The sequence below is a fragment of the Amia ocellicauda genome, chromosome 7, assembly GCF_036373705.1.
Source record: "Amia ocellicauda isolate fAmiCal2 chromosome 7, fAmiCal2.hap1, whole genome shotgun sequence".
Classification (NCBI taxonomy): Eukaryota; Metazoa; Chordata; class Actinopteri; order Amiiformes; family Amiidae; genus Amia; species Amia ocellicauda.
Genome location: NC_089856.1, coordinates 37,642,460 through 37,664,553, shown reverse-complemented (window position 1 = coordinate 37,664,553; position 22,094 = coordinate 37,642,460). Strand labels below are relative to the sequence as shown.

Genomic DNA, 22,094 nt, shown 5'->3' with positions numbered 1-22,094 from the left:
ACTCCCTGCTGGCATCTGGGGCCCCATTGATCCTAGTGCTCCATTCAAAGACTATCTTAAACAGTATGTGGCACAGCTATGTACACACTTAAAAAAACTTAGAACACAAGCACGTGATCTCCAGTCCCTCAGGGACTTGGAACTCAAAGATGAAATGCCAACAACGCTCCCTGAGGTTGGTTCACAAGTAATGTGTAAAATAATCCCAAGCAGACCAGGGCTCAGGCCCAAATGGACAGAACCGCATAATGTCCTTCTTTCTACAGACACTTCGGTCTGTATTAGGAAAGCTAGGAAAGCAACAGTTGTAGATTTCCTGAATTTTGAGTGATAATCCCCTAACTGGTAAAGGTTTTGTCCTCCTACAGGTACTAAGAGATAATCCAGCATGAAGACGACTATGTACACTACAGTAGTTGGACTGATCTGCCTGTCCTTAGTTGAATCATGGACAGATAACAAATTTATCCAAATGACACGCACCTATGCAAATGCCCTTAACAAGACGAAATGTTGGGTTTGTTTCCACATTCCACACGACACTAAGAAAGGGGTTCCAATGATCCCCATTCAAATTCCAGTATTTTCTGATTATTCACAACTCAGAGTAGCCTCTACTGTACGGTATGCATATGATCATGCCTTAGGCATCACAGGTGGATGGTACTTTAGACCAAAGATGGATCAGACTATAAAATATTTTAAAATGCCATATATTGGCTTGCCTCACAGTAACATAGGATCTGTGTGTGTTTCATACTATAAACAAACCATGCAATCCCAATTTATAGGTAATAGTACTTGTAATCACACTGTGGCTATCGATGGTCTTGACTTTAGGAATCAGACTTGTCGATTTTACGCCCCATGTAATGGTACCTATTGGATATGTGGCATGCGGGCATATTGGGAACTTCCTTGTAAGTTCACTGGTTCTTGTTATTTAGGATTTGTGGTGCCAGCTATGCACCACACTGAAGATAAATACCTTCCAGATATAGAACAATTTACTCACCCTAAACATGAGATAGGGGAAGGAGACAGGTATGTATGGAGTCGGAAGAGCAATAAAGGAAATCAGATTAGTAGCTGGTATATTAGAAACATTAAGTATTTCTACAACTGAAGTTCTTAGCAATGTAACAACTGAAATAGTGGCTACGCGAACTTTTGCCCTCCAGAACAGGCTAGCTCTAGATTTCCTGCTAGCAGCACAGCGAGGGACATGTGACATTATAGGGCAGGAATGCTGTACTTACATACCAGATAACTCAGAACACATTGATAATATTATAGAGCACATTAGGAAAGCAACTACAAAGATACACCAGGCCTCTGGAGGAAAAACCCTCTGGGGATGGCTTGCTGATACCTTTGGCAATCTGGGTATGATTTTGTTACAAGGATTGATATCAGTAGTTACTATTCTGCTATGTCTGTATGTTTCTTTTTGTATGTCTTAAATGCACTGTTAAGAGAGCATCTCAACAACTATGTAAACCTCATAATGTATCTACTGTGGTTACAGGTGCAATCAAAACACCCTCGTTGGCAGACTTTCTCTAAATTTCTACTAAATGACACCGTCCCTCACTCGGGAGGAGCAAAACTTACACACCTATTGACACAAATCTTATTCTATCCCCTTAGTTCTGGAGGCTCCATGTGACTGAGGACAAATGGATTTAGTATCAAAGGCAATAAACCTCATGACTCAAGGAAAACCGAAGGATGCATTGGAAAGATACTATTACAAAGGTCACTCTGCTCCATGAGATGCCTTCAGGACATTCTGTACATTCATATTGAGGGGCACACACCTATTGCTCTCCCCGACAGAAGGGACACCCTTACACTCGCCGTACACACATATACACCCCACGGGGAAGAGTTGGGATGAAGGAGCTGAAAACGCAGCGTCAAATCTTCCTAACCCCTAAGGGGATTTGCTTGTAACTGACAAACATAACTTTTTGGCTTCTTTCCGCTTTGCTCTATTGCCAAACAGCAGGGAATGAAGACTCTGTATAGGAAAGCTGAAGAAAGTGTTTTGTGATAATTATATAATGTTTTATATTAATACTAGCATTAGAAATAACTTGTATACAGACTGAGCAGATTAGCTTTAACAGGCTAAGCAAAATGTCAACAAGGTTAATTTGTTAGAAACTCCTGTCAGTAATAAAAGAAATAGCCTACAGCTGTTTGTTGAAAATCTGTTTGTGGACTTAATCGTTTTTCCAGATTTCTGTTAATGAGTGATTAACCGTTGGTAAATGACGACCATGGGATCGCATCTTCCTAGTGCACATCAAAGACAGACATCTGCTTTTTGCATCCATCACTTCTCCACGGGAGGACAGATAGTAAACGGACCCGGACTTGTACCTTCTGTTTGGATGAACGGCCATAAGATGTTACGTCATTTTCCTATAAAGCTGCACTCATGTTTGTAAACATTAAGTTCTCACTGAAGGAATTTCCTGACGTGGTGCTTCCAAGCCGGCTTGATTAAAGTTCTATTTGCTTTATCTCGACGACTTCTCCACTTATTTCTGAGACGGGTTCTACAACTCCATAGTGTACCTCATTATTGTTTTGTAGAAGCCCTGATTTGTTATTTTCATCATTTTCTTTGAGAGCTCCGGTGAGTTTCATTTTTCTTTAAAGCATGTTTTTAGCTTAGCGTCTGCCTAGCTAACATGAGTAAGTGTATTTTAGTCCAAAATTCTAAGACATTTAACGTTGTATTGTTTCTAAAACCAATCGGAGTAATGTATATAATGCATCGTGAGAGGTATATGTTGTGTGTATTTGATTAATGTAATGTTATTTATGTATTTTAAAATGAAGCATTGAAATAATGTTTTTGTGTTATTGGAATATACTACTTGAATATGAATGCGTTTTTATATAGTAATTTTACAAATTTTACAATCAGTGGACAATCCTGTAATTAATCATCAAAAGGATGATGCTTTAGGTTTCAGTTGAAAATTGAACTGCAATGTTTTGTTTGATGAAGTTAAACCACATTGTTTGGTCAAATAGGCTAATCGCGAATCTGTGCACTGTTTATTTTATTTCTGTGGAAATAATTCATGGAGTTTGTTAATAAGCACAGACATTGTGTTTATTAAATCTCACTGAGGTCTCACTGCGAAGAGTTTTAACTTATGTTTTAACTTTTTTTTTTTTTTTGCTTTTATTCAACATTGGACTTGAGCAAAGATGGTGCGCCTGTCCCAGCACACTCTCCCTGCAGGGGCGTCTGAAAGTCCTGTGACCAGCGGTTTCGGATTCCTTCTGTTAGGAGTGAACTGATCTTCAGGATTTGCACCTACTGAACTCAGATAAGAGATCTCTAACATGCTTTTGGTTTATTTGTTGTTTTAAATTACCCGGGTAGATATTTTTCATTTTTTTTCCAAAGAACTGAATGATACTGAATTACACACACACATCTGTGTTCAGAATACTTATTTTATTTGCTACTTTGAGGTACCTCCAATATAATCAAAGAGCTCTTCTTTATTGATATGTACTTTGTTTTATTTGTTTTGGGAATACAAGGCTGTAAAACCTGTGCATAATCTTGGTAAATTGCACAATAAAGCAGCGGGTTGTTCTATTTTCCACACCCTGACTAAGTAGTGAGTTGATCTTCTCTAACTGCTCAGAACCTAGGTCCTTGATGTATAGCAATCTGTAGAGTAGAAGCAGAGGCACTTGCTAAACTGAATCCCTTATTTTAGAAAGGAGATGTGTAGTTGAACTTGTTCTGGGCCTTGATGCTAATGTTTAAAGAGATAAGTGGCAATACAACTTTCCTGTGGCGCTTTATTAAAACAACAAAAGATGACAGTATGTTTCTGTCATTATTCTTCAACTGCGTGTGTTGGTGTAACTTTTTAATTATTTAGTGAGGTCATGCAATGTTTGTGATGTAATGCAAAGTAATCTTAAAGTAATGAATTACTTTCCCCAGGGAGTAATAAGTATTTAGTTACTTTCTATATGAGTAAAGATGTAATATACTACTTTTTGTGAGTAACGACCCCAACACTGGTCACTAGCCCCACGTACTTTTTCCAAGTGCACGGGCGTCATTTTAGCCCCCTTGCATTGCCAGGGGGTCCACGTCCTCAATTATCTAGATGACTGGCTGGTTTGTTCTCACTCGAGGGAGCAGGTTCAAAAATACACAAACCTGATTTTAGACCGCCTCTCTGAATTGGGCCTCCGGGTCAATTGTGAGACGAGCCGCCTGACGCCAACTCAGCAGGCACAGTTCCTCGGACTGCGCCTCAATTCCATTGCCATGCTCGCCACATTGGCACCAGAGAGAGTCGCATCTATAGGCACGTGTCTTTCCCTCTTCTGACTGAGAGCTCGTGTCAGGGTATCCCTTTGCCAGAGGCTGCTGGGCCTCCTAGCGGCTGCATCACAGACCCTCCCCCTCGTTTAGCATCTGGTGCCAAGACGGAGGTCAAGACCCGATTAATTGCCCCATCAGGGTCATATTGCAATTTCTAAAGGAGCTGTTGGATCAGGGTAAGTCCCCATCCACGCTCAAAGTGTATCTGGCGGCCATCTCCGCACATCATGTCTACATGTCATGCACTAAGGACATTCGGCACTCAGACCAACTGTTTGTGTCTTATGGAGCGTGGACACAGGGCCAGGTGCTTTCAAAGCAGTGCCTCTCGCATTGGATTGTGGACACCAGAACCATGGCCTACGAGTCCACCGGGTCCCGGTGCCTGGACACCTGGTGGCCCACTCAACTCAAGGCGATGCCACATCTTGTGCCCTTTTTCAAGGCACCCCCTTGGCATTTGTGTGGCTTCAGCTCTCTGACTTTCTGTGCCAACACTAACTCCTTGATCCTCTGCAAACCAGCTTCCGCACAGCTCACTCCACTGAGACGGCTCTCCTGGCAGTCACTGACTCCCTCAGCTGTGCTCGGGTGGCCTCTCTCTCCTCAGTCCTCATCCTCCTTGACCTCTCTGCAGCATTTGACACTGTTGATCACTCCATCCTCCTCTCCTGCCTTGCTGACCTTGGAATCTCTGGGACTGCTCTCACCTGGTTCTCCTCCTACCTCAGCAACCGGACCTACCAAGTGACATGGCGAGATTCCTCATCCACCCCCCAGACTCTTCTCACAGGCATACCCCAAGGCTCTGTCCTGGGCCCCCTCCTGTTCTCTGTCCTGTTCTCTACACTCGCTCCCTTGGCCCCCTCATCGCACCCTATGGTTTCTCCTACCACTTCTATGCAGATGATGCCCAGATCTTCCTGTCCTTTCCTTCTTCTGACCCTCTCATCCGCTCTCACATCTCTTCCTGTTTGTCTGCCCTCTCTGCCTGGATGCACTTGCACCACCTCAAGCTCAACCTCTCCAAATCGGATCTCCTGATCTCAATCCCCTTGGAATCCATCACTCTCTCTCCTTCTTCCTAAAAATCTAGGAGTCACCCATGATCCTGCGCTCACCTACACCCAGCACATCACCATGCTGACACGCACCTGTAGATTCATCCTGAGCAACATACGCTGAATCTATCCCTTCCTCAGCAACTTCTCGACTCAGCTGCTCGTCCCGCCTGGACTACTGCAACTCCCTCCTGGCCGGCCTGCCTGCAACAACTACCCGCCCACTCCAGCTCATCCAGAACTCTGCAGCTCGTCTGGTGTTCTCTCTGCCCTAATTCGCACACGCTAATCCACTGCTCTGCTCCCTCCACTGGCTCCCAATACCGGCACGCATTCAGTTCAAGACATTGACTCTCACCTACCGCTGTCTCGACCACACTGCGCCAAGCTACCTTCAGTCCCTTGTCTCTCCATACATCCCCTCCAGACCACTGTGCTCTTCCGGTGCCAGAAGACTAACTCTGCCTCCTCTCCACTCTCCTTCCCGCTCCTTCTCATCCCTGGCCCCTAAATGGTGGAACAACAGTCCCACCGAAGTCAAAACAGCAGAGTCCTTGACCTCCTTCTGGCGCTTATATCTATTATAAATCTATTATATCTTGAATTGCTTTGTTTAATGTAAATCTGAATTTGTAATGTTTGATGCCTTGTACTTAACTGTATTCTTGCACTTTGTATTGCACTTATGTTGTAAGTCGCCCTGGATAAGGGCATCTGCCAAGAAATAATAATAATAATAATAATAATAATAATAATAATAATAATAATAATAATAATAATAATAATAACCTGGTGTTGGCTGCAGTTGAGCCCCAGTAGCCTACGGGCTCCGGCTCCTGCCTTTCCTCTCCCAGTCTGTCCCTGCTAAGTGCATCCTGATGGAGCTATTAGAACCGTGTCTTCCCTTCCACCGGGCTATGCCTTCCAGTTCAGCACTCACCCAAGCTGCTCCTGGACTTACTGACAGCCCTGTCGATGTATTCCCGCATGTATTCATGCGGCCTATAGGTACGTTACCTTACGAGGCTGCCCTGTATATAGTTCGTTCATTATGCATTGTGTTGCAGCGGTGCATGCATCTGGCTTGTACCCTGCTCTGTATACATATAATATGTGTTAAACAGCAGGACTGTGGCTCCGTTCTGGAAAGGTTAGAGTTTCACTGCCTCACTGTGTATATAGTTCCTTGGTCAGCAGGTCTGTGGCCCGCTCTGGCTGTGTATGCCATGGAGCAAGGGGACCGCTGCTGTTGTCCTCCAGTGGAGGGCACTTGAGCTTCTCCAGTGCCCCGCTGTGTACATAGTTAGTTTATTCACACGGTAAGAGCTGTAGCTGCCCTGCGTTAGCCGTGCTATTCGGCAGGTGTCAACTGCTCCTGTGATCCGCGTGTGGCGCATGACCCAGCTCCTGCATCCCGTGATGTACTGTATATAGTTTGTTTCTCACAACACAGTCAAGTTGGTGTGGCCTTGCTCCTAGCTATGCTAGCAGGACTGTCGGCCACCACTGCTGTGTTTGTGCGGGAAGCACAATAAAAATGTACTGTGCCCTGCAATGTACACTCACCTAAAGGATTATTAGGAACACCTGTTCAATTTCTCATTAATGCAATTATCTAACCAACCAATCACATGGCAGTTGCTTCAATGCATCTAGGGGTGTGGTCTTGGTCAAGACAATCTCCTGAACTCCAAACTGAATGTCTGAATGGGAAAGAAAGGTGATTTAAGCAATTTTGAGCGTGGCATGGTTGTTGGTGCCAGACGGGCCGGTCTGAGTATTTCACAATCTGCTCAGTTACTGGGATTTTCACGCACAACCATTTCTAGGGTTTACAAAGAATGGTGTGAAAAGGGAAAAACATCCAGTATGCAGCAGTCCTGTGGGCGAAAATGCCTTGTTGATGCTAGAGGTCAGAGGAGAATGGGCCGACTGATTCAAGCTGATAGAAGAGCAACTTTGACTGAAATAACCACTCGTTACAACCGAGGTATGCAGCAAAGCATTTGTGAAGCCACAACACGTACAACCTTGAGGCGGATGGGCTACAACAGCAGAAGACCCCACCGGGTACCACTCATCTCCACTACAAATAGGAAAAAGAGGCTACAATTTGCACAAGCTCACCAAAATTGGACAGTTGAAGACTGGAAAAATGTTGCCTGGTCTGATGAGTCTCGATTTCTGTTGAGACATTCAGATGGTAGAGTCAGAATTTGGCGTAAACAGAATGAGAACATGGATCCATCATGCCTTGTTACCACTTTGCAGGCTGGTGGTGGTGGTGTAATGGTGTGGGGGATGTTTTCTTGGCACACTTTAGGCCCCTTAGTGCCAATTGGGCATCGTTTAAATGCCACGGCCTACCTGAGCATTGTTTCTGACCATGTCCATCCCTTTATGACCACCATGTACCCATCCTCTGATGGCTACTTCCAGCAGGATAATGCACCATGTCACAAAGGTCGAATCATTTCAAATTGGTTTCTTGAACATGACAATGAGTTCACTGTACTAAACTGGCCCCCACAGTCACCAGATCTCAACCCAATAGAGCATCTTTGGGATGTGGTGGAACGGGAGCTTCGTGCCCTGGATGTGCATCCCACAAATCTCCATCAACTGCAAGATGCTATCCTATCAATATGGGCCAACATTTCTAAAGAATGCTTTCAGCACCTTGTTGAATCAATGCCACGTAGAATTAAGGCAGTTCTGAAGGCGAAAGGGGGTCAAACACAGTATTAGTATGGTGTTCCTAATAATCCTTTAGGTGAGTGTATATAGATATATATATATATATATATATATATATATATATATAGACACATATACACAAACACACATGCACACACACAATTATACGTGTGTATATATGTATACACACACACAATTTAGTGCCCATAAAAATCTACACCCCCTTTCCAAATCTTCACCATTTGTTGCCTTATAGTGTGGAATTAAATGCATTAAAATTGTTTTGGTTTATTTTCTCAGATTTATCTTCATAACCTACCCACATCTTGATGTGTGTTTGCTCATATGTGATTAACAGATCAAAGTAAATATTTTATTTAGCATCCACTTATGTGTAGTGATGCAGATTAAATACAAACTGTGACACACCAGCTATAAACCTGTACATCATAGTGGTTGCATTCATGATTAGAAGAAACTAAAAAATAACTAAAATGCAACTGTGTACAATTCTGTAATTTTCTATTGCGTGTCGGATTTTTTGATTCGCAACTTATCGTTAGCTTTCAAGTCTGAAGCACTGCCCAAGGGGGAGGGGTTACTGTATAATAAAACCGTTGCAAGGGAGGAGGCAGCGAGCTGATAAGGGAGCCTGCCCCAAGGTGGCCGCTAGTGGCCTCGGTAACACAACTCTAGACAGTAACCTCAGGGGCCCCGTGGGGCTGCACCTGATCAGCCCAGGAGTGAGGACCATAGTCACACTCTTACCAGGAACTGTCTAGAATCAGCGGTGCAAAGCGGGGCTACGGAGGTTAACTCTTATGCCCTCCACTTACAATAGCAAGGGGAGCGAGGCCAAATCTGCTTGCACAATATCTGGCACGGGCAGTCAAGCAACTTGTGCGGCCTGTGCGCATTATCATGGCAGTGGACTCCTGATCCATAGGAACGGGGCCACAGACCCAATGGAAAAACAACAGAATACATAGCCGGCTAGTCAATAGAGTAGCCGAGCTGAACAACAATATACAATATGTACATATCGCGTAACAGCAAGACCTTCATATTGTCAGTGCACAGCACAGGAGCATCCAACTCAACTGAATAGTACACAGTGGAAGAGCTCCATTGTGCTGACAAGTAGATTTCGTACAAACGAACTATATACACCACAGGGCGCAGGAGCCTGCTCATATGCCACACGTGGGACATCGGAGCGGTGTCCACTTGCTCCACTAGCACAGCTAGAGCGTGGCTGAACCAGCTCTATAGTGTCATCACAAACTAAACTATGTACACTCACCTAAAGGATTATTAGGAACACCATACTAATACTGTGTTTGACCCCCTTTCGCCTTCAGAACTGCCTTAATTCTACGTGGCATTAATTCAACAAGGTGCTGAAAGCATTCTTTAGAAATGTTGGCCCATATTGATAGGATAGCATCTTGCAGTTGATGGAGATTTGTGGGATGCACATCCAGGGCATGAAGCTCCCGTTCCACCACATCCCAAAGATGCTCTATTGGGTTGAGATCTGGTGACTGTGGGGGCCAGTTTAGTACAGTGAACTCATTGTCATGTTCAAGAAACCAATTTGAAATGATTCGACCTTTGTGACATGGTGCATTATCCTGCTGGAAGTAGCCATCAGAGGATGGGTACATGGTGGTCATAAAGGGATGGACATGGTCAGAAACAATGCTCAGGTAGGCCGTGGCATTTAAACGATGCCCAATTGGCACTAAGGGGCCTAAAGTGTGCCAAGAAAACATCCCCCACACCATTACACCACCACCACCAGCCTGCACAGTGGTAACAAGGCATGATGGATCCATGTTCTCATTCTGTTTACGCCAAATTCTGACTCTACCATCTGAATGTCTCAACAGAAATCGAGACTCATCAGACCAGGCAACATTTTTCCAGTCTTCAACTGTCCAATTTTGGTGAGCTTGTGCAAATTGTAGCCTCTTTTTCCTATTTGTAGTGGAGATGAGTGCTACCCGGTGGGGTCTTCTGCTGTTGTAGCCCATCCGCCTCAAGGTTGTACGTGTTGTGGCTTCACAAATGCTTTGCTGCATACCTCGGTTGTAACGAGTGGTTATTTCAGTCAAAGTTGCTCTTCTATCAGCTTGAATCAGTCGGCCCATTGTCCTCTGACCTCTAGCATCAACAAGGCATTTTCACCCACAGGACTGTGTCATACTGGATGTTTTTCCCTTTTCACACCATTCTTTGTAAACCCTAGAAATGGTTGTGCGTGAAAATCCCAGTAACTGAGCAGATTGTGAAATACTCAGACCGGCCCGTCTGGCACCAACAACCATGCCACGCTCAAAATTGCTTAAATCACCTTTCTTTCCCATTCAGACATTCAGTTTGGAGTTCAGGAGATTGTCTTGACCAGGACCACACCCCTAAATGCATTGAAGCAACTGCCATGTGATTGGTTGGTTAGATAATTGCATTAATGAGAAATTGAACAGGTGTTCCTAATAATCCTTTAGGTGAGTGTATATACCATGCCATGCCTACAAAGATTATTATTTAATCTTTCCATCTTTGGCGTATTTGTCTATGTCTTTTTTCATCTCTTGGGATCCCTTCGATAGCTTCAATCTTTCATCTGCTCTTCTTGGAATATGTCTGGCCAATTACCATTTTCACTCACTCAAACATGTCACATATTTGTGTATGTTCTCAGATGCATTCATTTCCTGTTCCATCTCTTGATGTTATTTACACCATACATACCGTATTTATATAATATAGTATGGTAAGGGAGTGTAAGTTATTCATCTTTTCAGGCTTTATCCTTTAACCATTTAATGATTTTTACAGACACATTTATTTAAATGTTTGTGATTAACTTGACTGAGTTGTGCCTAGATTTTACAACTTTATATTTCATTCTGGATCTATTTTTATTTTCAACATGTATTTGTGAAAAATAAAGTAGTATTTATAGTATTATTTACTGTGAAAACTACAATTCAGTTATATAGCATTTTCTACATTGCATGGCGGCACAATAATGTACTGCCTTCGTACCTGTCCCACTCGTCTGAGTCCACTTCCCAGTTGTTCCTGTCATAATCTGACAGTTTAAAAAAGTGTACAAATATATTCTGAAGACTGATTGCAGAAAGTAAAATAAAAAGAAACCTTTCATGATACTTCAGACCCAACAAATGTTCTTTTTTTTAAACAATTGTTTTTTATTTGTATTCCATAACAAGAAAGTAAAACAGTTGGGCATAGTACACATGAATACAATCTAACAATTGGAAGCTCTAAAACGAGTAAAAAATATAAATAAATAAAGGGGGGGGCTAATTAAAATAAACTTCTGAGATAAGAAAAGGCATCTGTCCATGCCGTTACAGTTTTTGCACTGGCATGATGTAATCTAGCTGTACTTCTCTCCACCAACACAATATCTGCAAATTAGTGCAACCAGACACGATCTAAGGGTATCTCTGTCTCCACCCAACCATGTAGGATTGACTTTTTAGCTGCTGAACAAATGTTCTTTGATTACTTTTAATAATACAAATGTGAATAGAAGACAGGTTAATTCAAATATATCAGTAATCCCTTCAAAAATTAGAATAATTATTTTAAAAAGCATTGGAAATTATGGGGAAACATACAGAAGCTTATTAGCGTCACAGAGAAAACAATGATTGCATTAATACGTGGTAATATTGCATTATTTTGCAATTATTATTGTAATAAGGTAATAATAAGGTAAATTTGCTTTGAGATTCAGATCATGCTATTGGAAGATCAATAATACATTAAAGGTATTCCTTTTTAGTGTGCAAGGGGTTATACTTGGAAATAAACACAATTATTAAAAACTACAAGGGGCATTAAATGTTTTGAGTTAAATGGTTAAATATTCTTCAAACACATTTTTGTAAAAAATGATTTGTAATACTCACTGTGTGCCTACAATCCACTTACCACAAAAGTTATAAAATAACGCAATATTATCTTGTGTTAACTTAATGATCATTGCAAAATAACACATTATTGTCTTATATTAACACAATACATATTTGATTATCTGTGGCACTAATATGCTTCCGTATAAACATACACAAATACAAGACAATTTTAGTACCTTTAAGTTCTATGGCAAAAAATACTTTTTATTGTCTGAAATGTGGTGTATCTAATAACCTTGATAAGGATTCCTATTTGTTGATCATTAAAGTGATTTTGAGGGCATTTTACCCATCAAATGTTTTTTCGTATTCCTTTCTGGTTTTAAAAGAATAATGTAACATTTGGGGACAAAAATACAAGAAAGCAACCCAAAACTGGAAGCCAAAATTGCAAATATCTCCACAGCTACAGTGAACTTCCCAGGAGAGCTGATATAAGCTGGGATAAAGGTGACCCAGACTGCACAGAATATGAGCATGCTGAATGTGATGAATTTGGCCTCATTGAAGTTATCAGGAAGATTTCGAGCCAGAAAAGCCAGCACAAAGCACATGGCAGAGAGGAATCCAATATACCCTAACACAGCATAAAACCCCACTGCTGATCCTACATCACACTCTAGAATTATTTTTTCATCATAGTCTATTGTGTTTTTATGAGGAAAAGGAGGTGAAATTGTTAACCAAAGGACACAAATCAGGACCTGTATGAGTGTGAAAGCAAGAACACTTAACCTCTGCTGTGTGGGCCCAAACCATTTCATAATATTATTCCCTGGCAGTGTAGCCCTGAAGGCCATTAACACCACTATTGTTTTCCCCAGAACACAAGAGATACACAGGACAAATGTGATGCCAAACGCTGTGTGGCGCAACATACAGGACCACTCAGAGGGCTGGCCAATGAAAGTAAGTGAGCAAAGGAAACACAGAGTTAATGAGAAGAGCAGGAGGAAACTGAGCTCAGAGTTATTGGCTCTGACTATTGGAGTATGTCTGTACCAGAAAAAAATTATTGCTGCTGTTATGGTCAGACAAGCTCCAAATACAGAACATGTTACTAATACTATGCCCATTAATTCTTGAAATGAAAGAAATTCAATAGTTTTTAAGATACATTCATTTTTATGTTCATTTGATCTGTATTCTGTAGGGCACTTAGCACAATCCACTGAATCTGAAAGCAGAAAACAGTAAATGATGGTGTATCACTCCTACCCAATAATAATTAATTATATTTTACACTTGCAGGTGCAGGAATACTTGTGCTATTAGTATTGATATAAGGTGAATCAGGAATAATGCTTCAGACCAAATACTTTGATTTGGTAAGACTCAATGAATCATTAAAAAAAGAATACTATACATACATAATTACATTAAAAATAAGTATGAATATAAATATTCAGATCTTATATGTAATGATTCCATTGTTTGTTTGTTTCTTGCTGCTGTATTTTGTCTTGTTTGTCATAATGAATGAACTCTATCACTTATTGCTTACCTGTTGTATTACTGAATTCTCCCTCAGCACATGGAATGCAGTCAAAGCAGCAGATTGGCTTTCCTTTGACAATTGCCTTACGTGTCCCTGGAAGGCAGCTCTCACTGCAGACTGACTTTGGCACCTGAAACACAGAGCTATGAAGTCAGAACTTTTTACAAATTTAAACAAGATTTAAATTAAGAGTACACCAGCTATAATTATTGTATTTTATATTTATGTCTGTGTGTATGTGAATGCTGTTTAGTCTCAGCCAGTATGAATATTACCTCATCCGTATCACCAGCCCACACTGCACTGACTTCATTCATTACAAATCTCTGTCCTTCTGGTAAGGAAGCATCATATAGACCAATAACTTCAAATTTTGTGATTCCCTCCTTCTTAAGCTGCCAGTTCACTAATGCATATCGTGCTGCTGGATCCCCGTTTTCATCAAAATACACCTTCTCTCCATTCCAGGTTGTGAAGTTTACTTCCTTCAGGTAATGTAATACCTACAGGAAAAATAATAATAATGTAATTCAGTCATGAATCTTTCAAATCATCCTCTCAGCAGTGCAATATGATTATATTCTTACAGATATTATTAATGTTAAATACGTGATTTTTATAGCAGACTAATAATTGCAACACCTTTCATTTTACAATAAATTAGAAGGACTAAATAACATATATTTACTTAAATTTCAGAGAATAATAAAGTTGATTTTTATTTCATTTTAAAAATTTACTTCTGAATAATAAAAAGAGAAACATTTATTTATTTTCTTACCTGCCATGGTTGTGTCTTGTTTTTGTTTGCACACGTTTTATTTTGAAAAGGTCCTTGGCTGGTTTTGCATGTAAACAGTTGATGTAATGAGTGGGCTACAGCATACACTGCTTTATACACATTGTTTAGTATCCCCATGTCTGAGACATCAGTGTATTGGTTATTTCTCTCTTTTAAAGTCTCCATTCCTGTGCATCCATTACTATTTATATCTGTAAGGCTACAATTGAAGATACTTTCCCAAAACAGATTGAAACCAGTGTTTCCAGGTGTGTTTGATGGACGGACATTTAGAATGAATTCTTTCAGACCTGGTATTTCTACATTTGGAATTGCCAAGCCAATCGCCCCACGTAGGATTTTATAATTCTCCAATGATGCCAGATACCTGTCAATTATCCACCCTTCAGTGCCCACCCACTGGAGGCCTGTGACATTCATAATCAACAGTTCTTTTACCAACAAATCTATTTCCACATATGATGCAAAAGCAACAATTACCTTTGATGATGATTTTCTAACAATGTCTGCAACTTTCAGGAATTTCTCTCTTGGATAAGTTCTATATATGGTCTCTGAATATTCAATACAAATCCCCTCTTGTTGGGCAGCTTGTATAAAAGTAGACATCCCATTGTTGCCATAATCATCATCACTCCTAATGGCCCCAACCCAGGTCCATCCAAAATGCTTGACAAGCTTTGCCAGTGCTCTGCTTTGGTAATAATCACTTGGAATTGTCCTGAAAAAGGTGGGGAACTCCTTCCTGTTACTGAGGCATGCACAGGTAGCAAAATGACTGATCTGTATGAGAGAAATTGAATTTAAAATCATGAAAATAAATCATATTTTTTCTTACTATATACCAATGTTATTATAATTGTTTTGTATATGAGCATGGAACATAAGATTAAGATTATTTGAATTCTTAATAATAAGTGGGATACATCCTATACAAAACCTCAAGGAAAATTGTTGTCCTGCTTCTTGGAAATACCTTATACATCATTATGTTATTATTTTATTAAATGGATATTGCATAATTAGTTCCTTTCTTTACCGTGTACAAAACACATTCTGATCCAAATAAAAATCATGAACTGAAAGATTGATTCTTTATTTTTTCGTCAGTACTGTTAATTGAATGAATGCACTCACACACACATATTTACAGATAGAGAGATACTTGGTTAGATACATAGATAGATTGAAAGATAGACAGAGACACACATACAAATACAGACACTTAGATTTAATATTGTCTCTCTTCAGAGCATTATTAAAGTTTTCTCACCAATGGTATCCCAAAGGGTCCAACAGTTGCTGCAATTCCCATTGTTAAAGTGGAACTAGGGTGTCCTATGATTGCATGGACAGTGGTTGGTTTGGTGCAGGACTCATCTGAGAGATTTTTTTGCTCCGTGTTCATTAATGCCATTGATGCTTTTATAGACAAACTTACAGTCTGACAGGCATCATATATTTTATAGCCCAAGGAAACATTCGGAAGAATATCTGACCTGTTGTTAATTTCTTCAATGGCAAAGATCATTGTTTGAGGATACTGAAATTCTACAGCACGTAAACTGTAGGCAAAACACATTGATTAAATTTCAATATTTATATAACATTAAGATTAAGATGAAGTCAATGCTTATAAATAATTATCATACTACTACTAACACAACTACTGCTTCTGCTGTTACTTTGACAGCTTCGAGTGTGATTAAATTCTTAAAAAATATATTTTAAAAATTATTTTAATTTAAAAATATATTATTAGTATTATTTAAAATAACTTACCCATTACATTGTATTTGTCCTGGGTTGGCTTTAAATTCTTGATTCACTTTGGTAGGATTCACATGGAATGAAAAAACACCTCCTATAATGATGTCGCCTTCTTTTGAAAACTGAGGCAGGTCTTGTGTTCCATAGGGCTGACAAACTGGCTGTTTAGCCCTTGCAAATAAAACAATTAATACTAATTCTGCAAGCAACAACATTGATAATGGTTTGTTTTTCCCCGTCCAGAGCCAAAATACTATATTTCAATATACTTTTATAGTTCAATGCAAATCATACGCTTAAATGAAATGAAGCACCAAAGCATGAATTCTCAGTGGTGACCTCAGTGCTTTAATCTCCTTGAGCAATAATACATGTTAATTCACAATTAATTCACACTCATAGCTGATTAGTTGCTCACTGAAACTTATTTGGATATCTTTATGCATCTTTAATTTGCAAATGAATTGAATTGCATCAGTGTATACTAAAGATGAATACAACTAAGTTAAAAATGAAATCAAACTCAAATGTTGCATACATATATAGGGCCCTGAACTGTTTTAGTGAAGTGCCAGTCAGAATATTTTACTACTACATCTGGAATAAATTGTGGTTTCACATCTCCCTTATATAGAATTAATGTCACAGCAGAGCAACAAATCTCTCTTAGCTGAACAGTCCTTGTATCCTGTACTTTTGCATACATATAATTCCCTAAATTGGCCAAGCTGTGGCCAGTCAGAAAATTTGACCAGCATATCAAAAAAATCTCTTAATTTAAATAAAATTTCAAATCTCCCCAATATAGAATATATGTCCTGCAGAGGAACACATCTCTTTCAGCTGACCAGTGCTTTTAGTCAAAGATCAAAAATTGACTTTGTATCAGGGTTGCGGTCAATTCCACTAATTCAATTCCAATTCAATTCTTTATCCCTTTCAATTCCATCAAATCAAATCATTATCCAAAACACTTTCCTAAATTCCTTTTCAATTCAATTTATCTCAATTCCAAATTCAGATCAATTCTGCAAACTCAATTCCAGTTCGATATTTCTCCCACACCAATTCCTTAATCCTTAACAGTTTCCTTCTTTGTTACCATCACTTCTAAGTGATCAAACACCAGAGGCTTCTCTGACATTTTGAAAGTGTTTGTCCAAATCGGTAGGCAGTGGGTCCTCAGCCAGTCCAGGTTCAGCCACAATATCAGGATTCTCAGTAACAGTCCAAGTCAAAAACACAAGCAATCCTTAAAAAAATGATATGTTAACACAGTGAAAATCAACACAATCATTCTACCCAACAAACAAGGAGAACAAGGTAGGTCCTTATATAGTAAGTTTTAGAACAGTGGGTAATTCCAAGTAATTTAGTTGTTTCTCCCCAACAAGAGGGCAGGAATAGGACACTGTCTTGTATGAGTGTCTATTAGGTGGATGAGGAACTAATTGGCTGAGATTCAGATCATAGACATTCCTCAGTTGTTAGGAGGCCAGGACAAATTGACCTGAGAAGCTGCTGAGAAGCATTTGCCTGTAATTTTAATAATAAAACATTCTCTTGTAAACATTGTTTTGTCTAAATCATTGAAAAATGTGATGAATTATTACAAAATAAATTAGTTTAAGAACAGATAATACATTATTATAGAGGATTCATAATGGATTAAAAATGGTAAAATGGTAAAATGATTAAAACAAGGCACATGAAAAGCATTTCCAATTCAAATTCTGAAGTATGAGATATTGACAATTACATATTCAATTCCAGATTAAAATATCTAAATTCCAATTCAATTCCAATTCCAAAGACTGAAACATTTACAATTCCAATTCAATTCCAAATAGAAGAATCATTAAGAACTCAAATTGGAATTGATAAATTCAAAAAAGTATAAGATTTGATTTGCAATTAGCCCATGAATTTCAATTTAAATTGAATTAACCCCAACCCTACTTGGTATATCGCATTGTGTCTGTACTTGATGGGCATACCCAGAAATACATTTTCCATAATCCCATGTTAATGAAAGTCAGCAGGTTCTGATTAGATAGGAAAAATATAGTTAAACATTATACTTAATAAAATGAGGAGAATGAGGAACAGTATGAACTGTCTTTAACTTGGCATTTTACTTTGTCTTTTTCTAGATTAAAATCATGATTTATTTTAGACTTAAATATCACCTTCAACACTATTGACCATCAAATCCCAATGCACTACCTCAAAATAGGTCTCTCGGGTCTTGTTCTTGGTTGATTTAACCCTGTGAGCAGTAATGACTTACTGGTACATCCGCCGTTCTGTTATCTCTTGGGAGTGAGGACACACCAGTACTTCTTGCAACTGGTATAATTATAGGTATAGAATAATTATAACTCTCTATGAGATCATTTTGTAAGCATAGGTTAATGTAATCCCCTTATGAGTGATCCGAAATATATAATACATAACAAAGGGTTCTTATTTGTGATAAAGTTAAATCTGCATTTTGAATATAGTATAGTTTTTAATCTATTTGGTTATCTGGTAATCTATATCAACATAATCTAATGTCAGTGAAGCTGTTAGCAAAGACAAAAATTAAGATTTACTTTCAATAAATGATGGGTGTCCAGCAAAGTGAGACTCCATAAGTAGAGAGATAGTGTTAGGATTAGCCTGAAAGACCCAGAAGAATGGTGACTTCACTTCAAAATACAAAGCAAAATAATATCAATCTACAGAAATAAAACAATGGAAAAACAGATGGATATCTGACTGTCTGTATATTCATAAGTCTGTCTGTGTACATATATCATGTTGTAGAGTAAGGTACACTTATACATTTCAGTTAAAGAAGTGAATTTAAGTATCACCTTATCAAGAATCCTAGAATCTTGTAGAACTCAATTTCTACAATAATTGGATGCAGACACCAATTCCAAAGATATAAATTCTCAAGTTTATTAAAAACAAAGAAAAAATGTAGCACTATACTAGTTATACAAAAAGGGAAAAACTAATTAAAATTCACTCAAGATCAACAAATCAAAGACAAATCACTTCCATGACCAAATCAAAGAACATGGAATCGCATATGATAACACACAAATCATTAAACAAAATTACAAACACATTGACTAAAATACCGGTTAGTAAGATGAAGGTGAGTCTCCCATTAGTATTGTTAGTCGGACATTAAATAACTATGCAGGTTAGTATTTATGTCAAATAATTTCTCGTTTACGTTTGGGTGCTGAGAAAGATTCTATCATTTCTTGTTACCACAATTCTCCCTAATTGATTACTGTTCAATGATTGAGGATAGGCAGGGCCACCTATAATCTAGTGTCTATTAACGTGTGTCAATTTCAGACTAAACAGTTAAACAGGAATGAGAAGATATTTCTCGACATTGACAGGTTTTATTTCTAAAATTGTCAAACAAAACAGTTTAATGCAGCACTCATTTATATTTAAGAAAATACTAAATGATATTACACATTCTAAAGTTTATGACTCACAGAATAACATTTCTAATTGATTTCTCAAATGTCATGAATAATAAACTCCAAACTGTTAAACTTATCTGAACTTTGTCGCAGAGAGGCCTCTCTGTCTTCGGGCTCAAATAAACGCACACGGCACGAGGTCTGTGTGGTGTGGAACAAAGGCAGTCCAGATCGGCTTTGTCCAATAACTTCCACTTCAGTCGATGCTCCTGGAAGTTGGGGTTTCGTGAAAATAATCTTTTCAAAACAGATTTTACACTGGTTTGAAGGCTCCAAGGTTGTGCACAAAATCTTCTTTGCAAGCAGGGTTTTCCACCATAGTTACTTGAAGACAAAGTCTTTGAGGAAAGCAGGGCCCAAGTTTCTTAAGACTCAATAGCTATTTAAATGACTGAACACTTCTGTGTAGCATTATGTTGGGTGTATTTTGATGAGCATTTTAGCTCTGTGCTGAAGCACTAAAGAAGACCTCTCCCCCCAAAGTTATCAGATTTCCTTAAAGCGTGGGACTGGTTTACATCAAAGTGACAGTTGTGGGAGGATGGCACCGAGAATAGGCCAAATAGTTTGGAATCCTGCTGTGAGATGTCTGGGGAAGGGGGCCTGTAGGTAATAAAAACTCTTTGAAATGGACGAGAGCCGAAATCCCGACACAGAGCTACGAACCCGGGCCAACCGGCATTTCCAAGATGGCATGGATTGACATCAGTCATAAATCAAGCCCCCCTCCAATAGGACACTGGGGGCTGAAACCGAAATCCAATCTCACAAACTCAAGAACCAATCATCTATTGATCTGACAGGCATATAAATGGTAGTGCACGGTCTCTCTCTCTCTCTCTCTCTCTCACCTGAACCAGTAACTCGCTGCCACAGTTCAACCTGTAGCTCTGTTGCCAGAACCGGAACCAGAAATCAAGTCTTTGCCGGCAACAGAAGAGTTAAACTGGGAGAAGGAGATTGAGCCGTATGAAGAATTCTTTTAAACTACTTCATTAAATAAAGAACTTTACAGACTGCGCTGCCCGCCTGTGCCCACCTGATCAGTGGAGTTTACAGCTGGACAATTGACTAAGTTGACTGAATACAAAAGTGTCAGTCATTTAAATAGCTATTTGAGTCTTAAGAAACTTGACCCTTGGAACCAAACAGGTCCCTGCTTTCCTCAAAGACTTTGTCATCAAATAAGTACGATGAGAGACCCTGCTTGCCAAGAAGATTTTGTGCACAACTTTGGAGCCTTCAAACCAGTGGAAAATCTGTTTGGAAAAGACTCTGTTTCGCGAAACCCCAACTTCCAGGTGCATCAACTGAGTGGAAGTTCTTGGACAAAGCCGAACCGGACTGCCTTTGTTCCAAACCACACGGACCTCGACCTGAGCCCGAAGCCAGAGAGGCCTCTCTGCAACGAAGTTCAGATAAGTTTAACAGTTTGGAGTTTGTGATTCATGACATTTGAGAAATCAATTAGAAATGTTAATCTGTGATTCATAACTCTATAATGTGTAATATCATTTAGTTTTGCTTAAATATAAATGTGTGTTGCATTAAACTGTTTTGTTGATAATTTTAGAAATAAAATCTGTCAACACCGAGAAATTTCTTCTCATTCCTGTTTAACTGTTTAGTCTGAAATTGACACGTTAATAGACATTAGATTATTGGTGGCCCTGCCTATCCTTAATCATTGAATAATAATCAGTTAAGGGAAATTGTGGTAACAAGTAATGATAGGATCTTTCTCGGCACCTAAACGTAAATGAGACTGATATATATATATATAACGAGAAGTTACCTGACATAAATACTAACCTGCGTAGTTATTTGATGTCCAACTAACAATACTAATGAGAGACTCACCTTCATCTTACTAAGCAGTATTGTAGTCAATGTGTTTATAAACTTTTTTTGTTTTGTTTAACGATTTGTGTGATATCATATGCAATCCCATGGTCTTTGATTTGGTCACGGAAGTGATTTGTCTTTGATTTGTTGATCTAGAGTTGAATTTTAATTAGTTTTTCCTTTTGTATAATTAGTGTAGTGCTACATTTAGTCTTTGTTTTTGAATAAATTTGACAATTTATATCTTTGGAATTGGTGTCTGCGTCCAATTATTACAGAAATTGAGTTCTACAAGATTCCAGGATTCGTGATAAGGTGATACTATAAATTCACTTCTTTAATTGAAATTTATAAGTGTACCTTATGCTACAATTGTATTACAGTCGACTTAGTCAATTGTCCAGCTGCATACACTCCACTGATCAGATGGGTACAGACGGGCAGGCGCAGGTTCTAAAGTTCTTTACTTAGCAAATTTTTTTAAAGAATTCTTTGTACGGCTCAATCTCCTTCTCCCAGTTAAACTCTTCTGTTGCCGGCAAAGACTTGGTTGGTTTCCGGTTCCGGTTCTGGCAACAGAGCTTAGCTGA

At 39.2% G+C, this 22,094-nt stretch overlaps 1 pseudogene; it reads right to left on the bottom strand.

Annotated features, from left to right (window-relative positions):
• Positions 1-12,355: 12,355 nt before the first annotated feature.
• On the bottom strand, positions 12,356-13,276 carry LOC136753889 (extracellular calcium-sensing receptor pseudogene; annotated as a pseudogene).
• Positions 13,277-22,094: the final 8,818 nt, after the last annotated feature.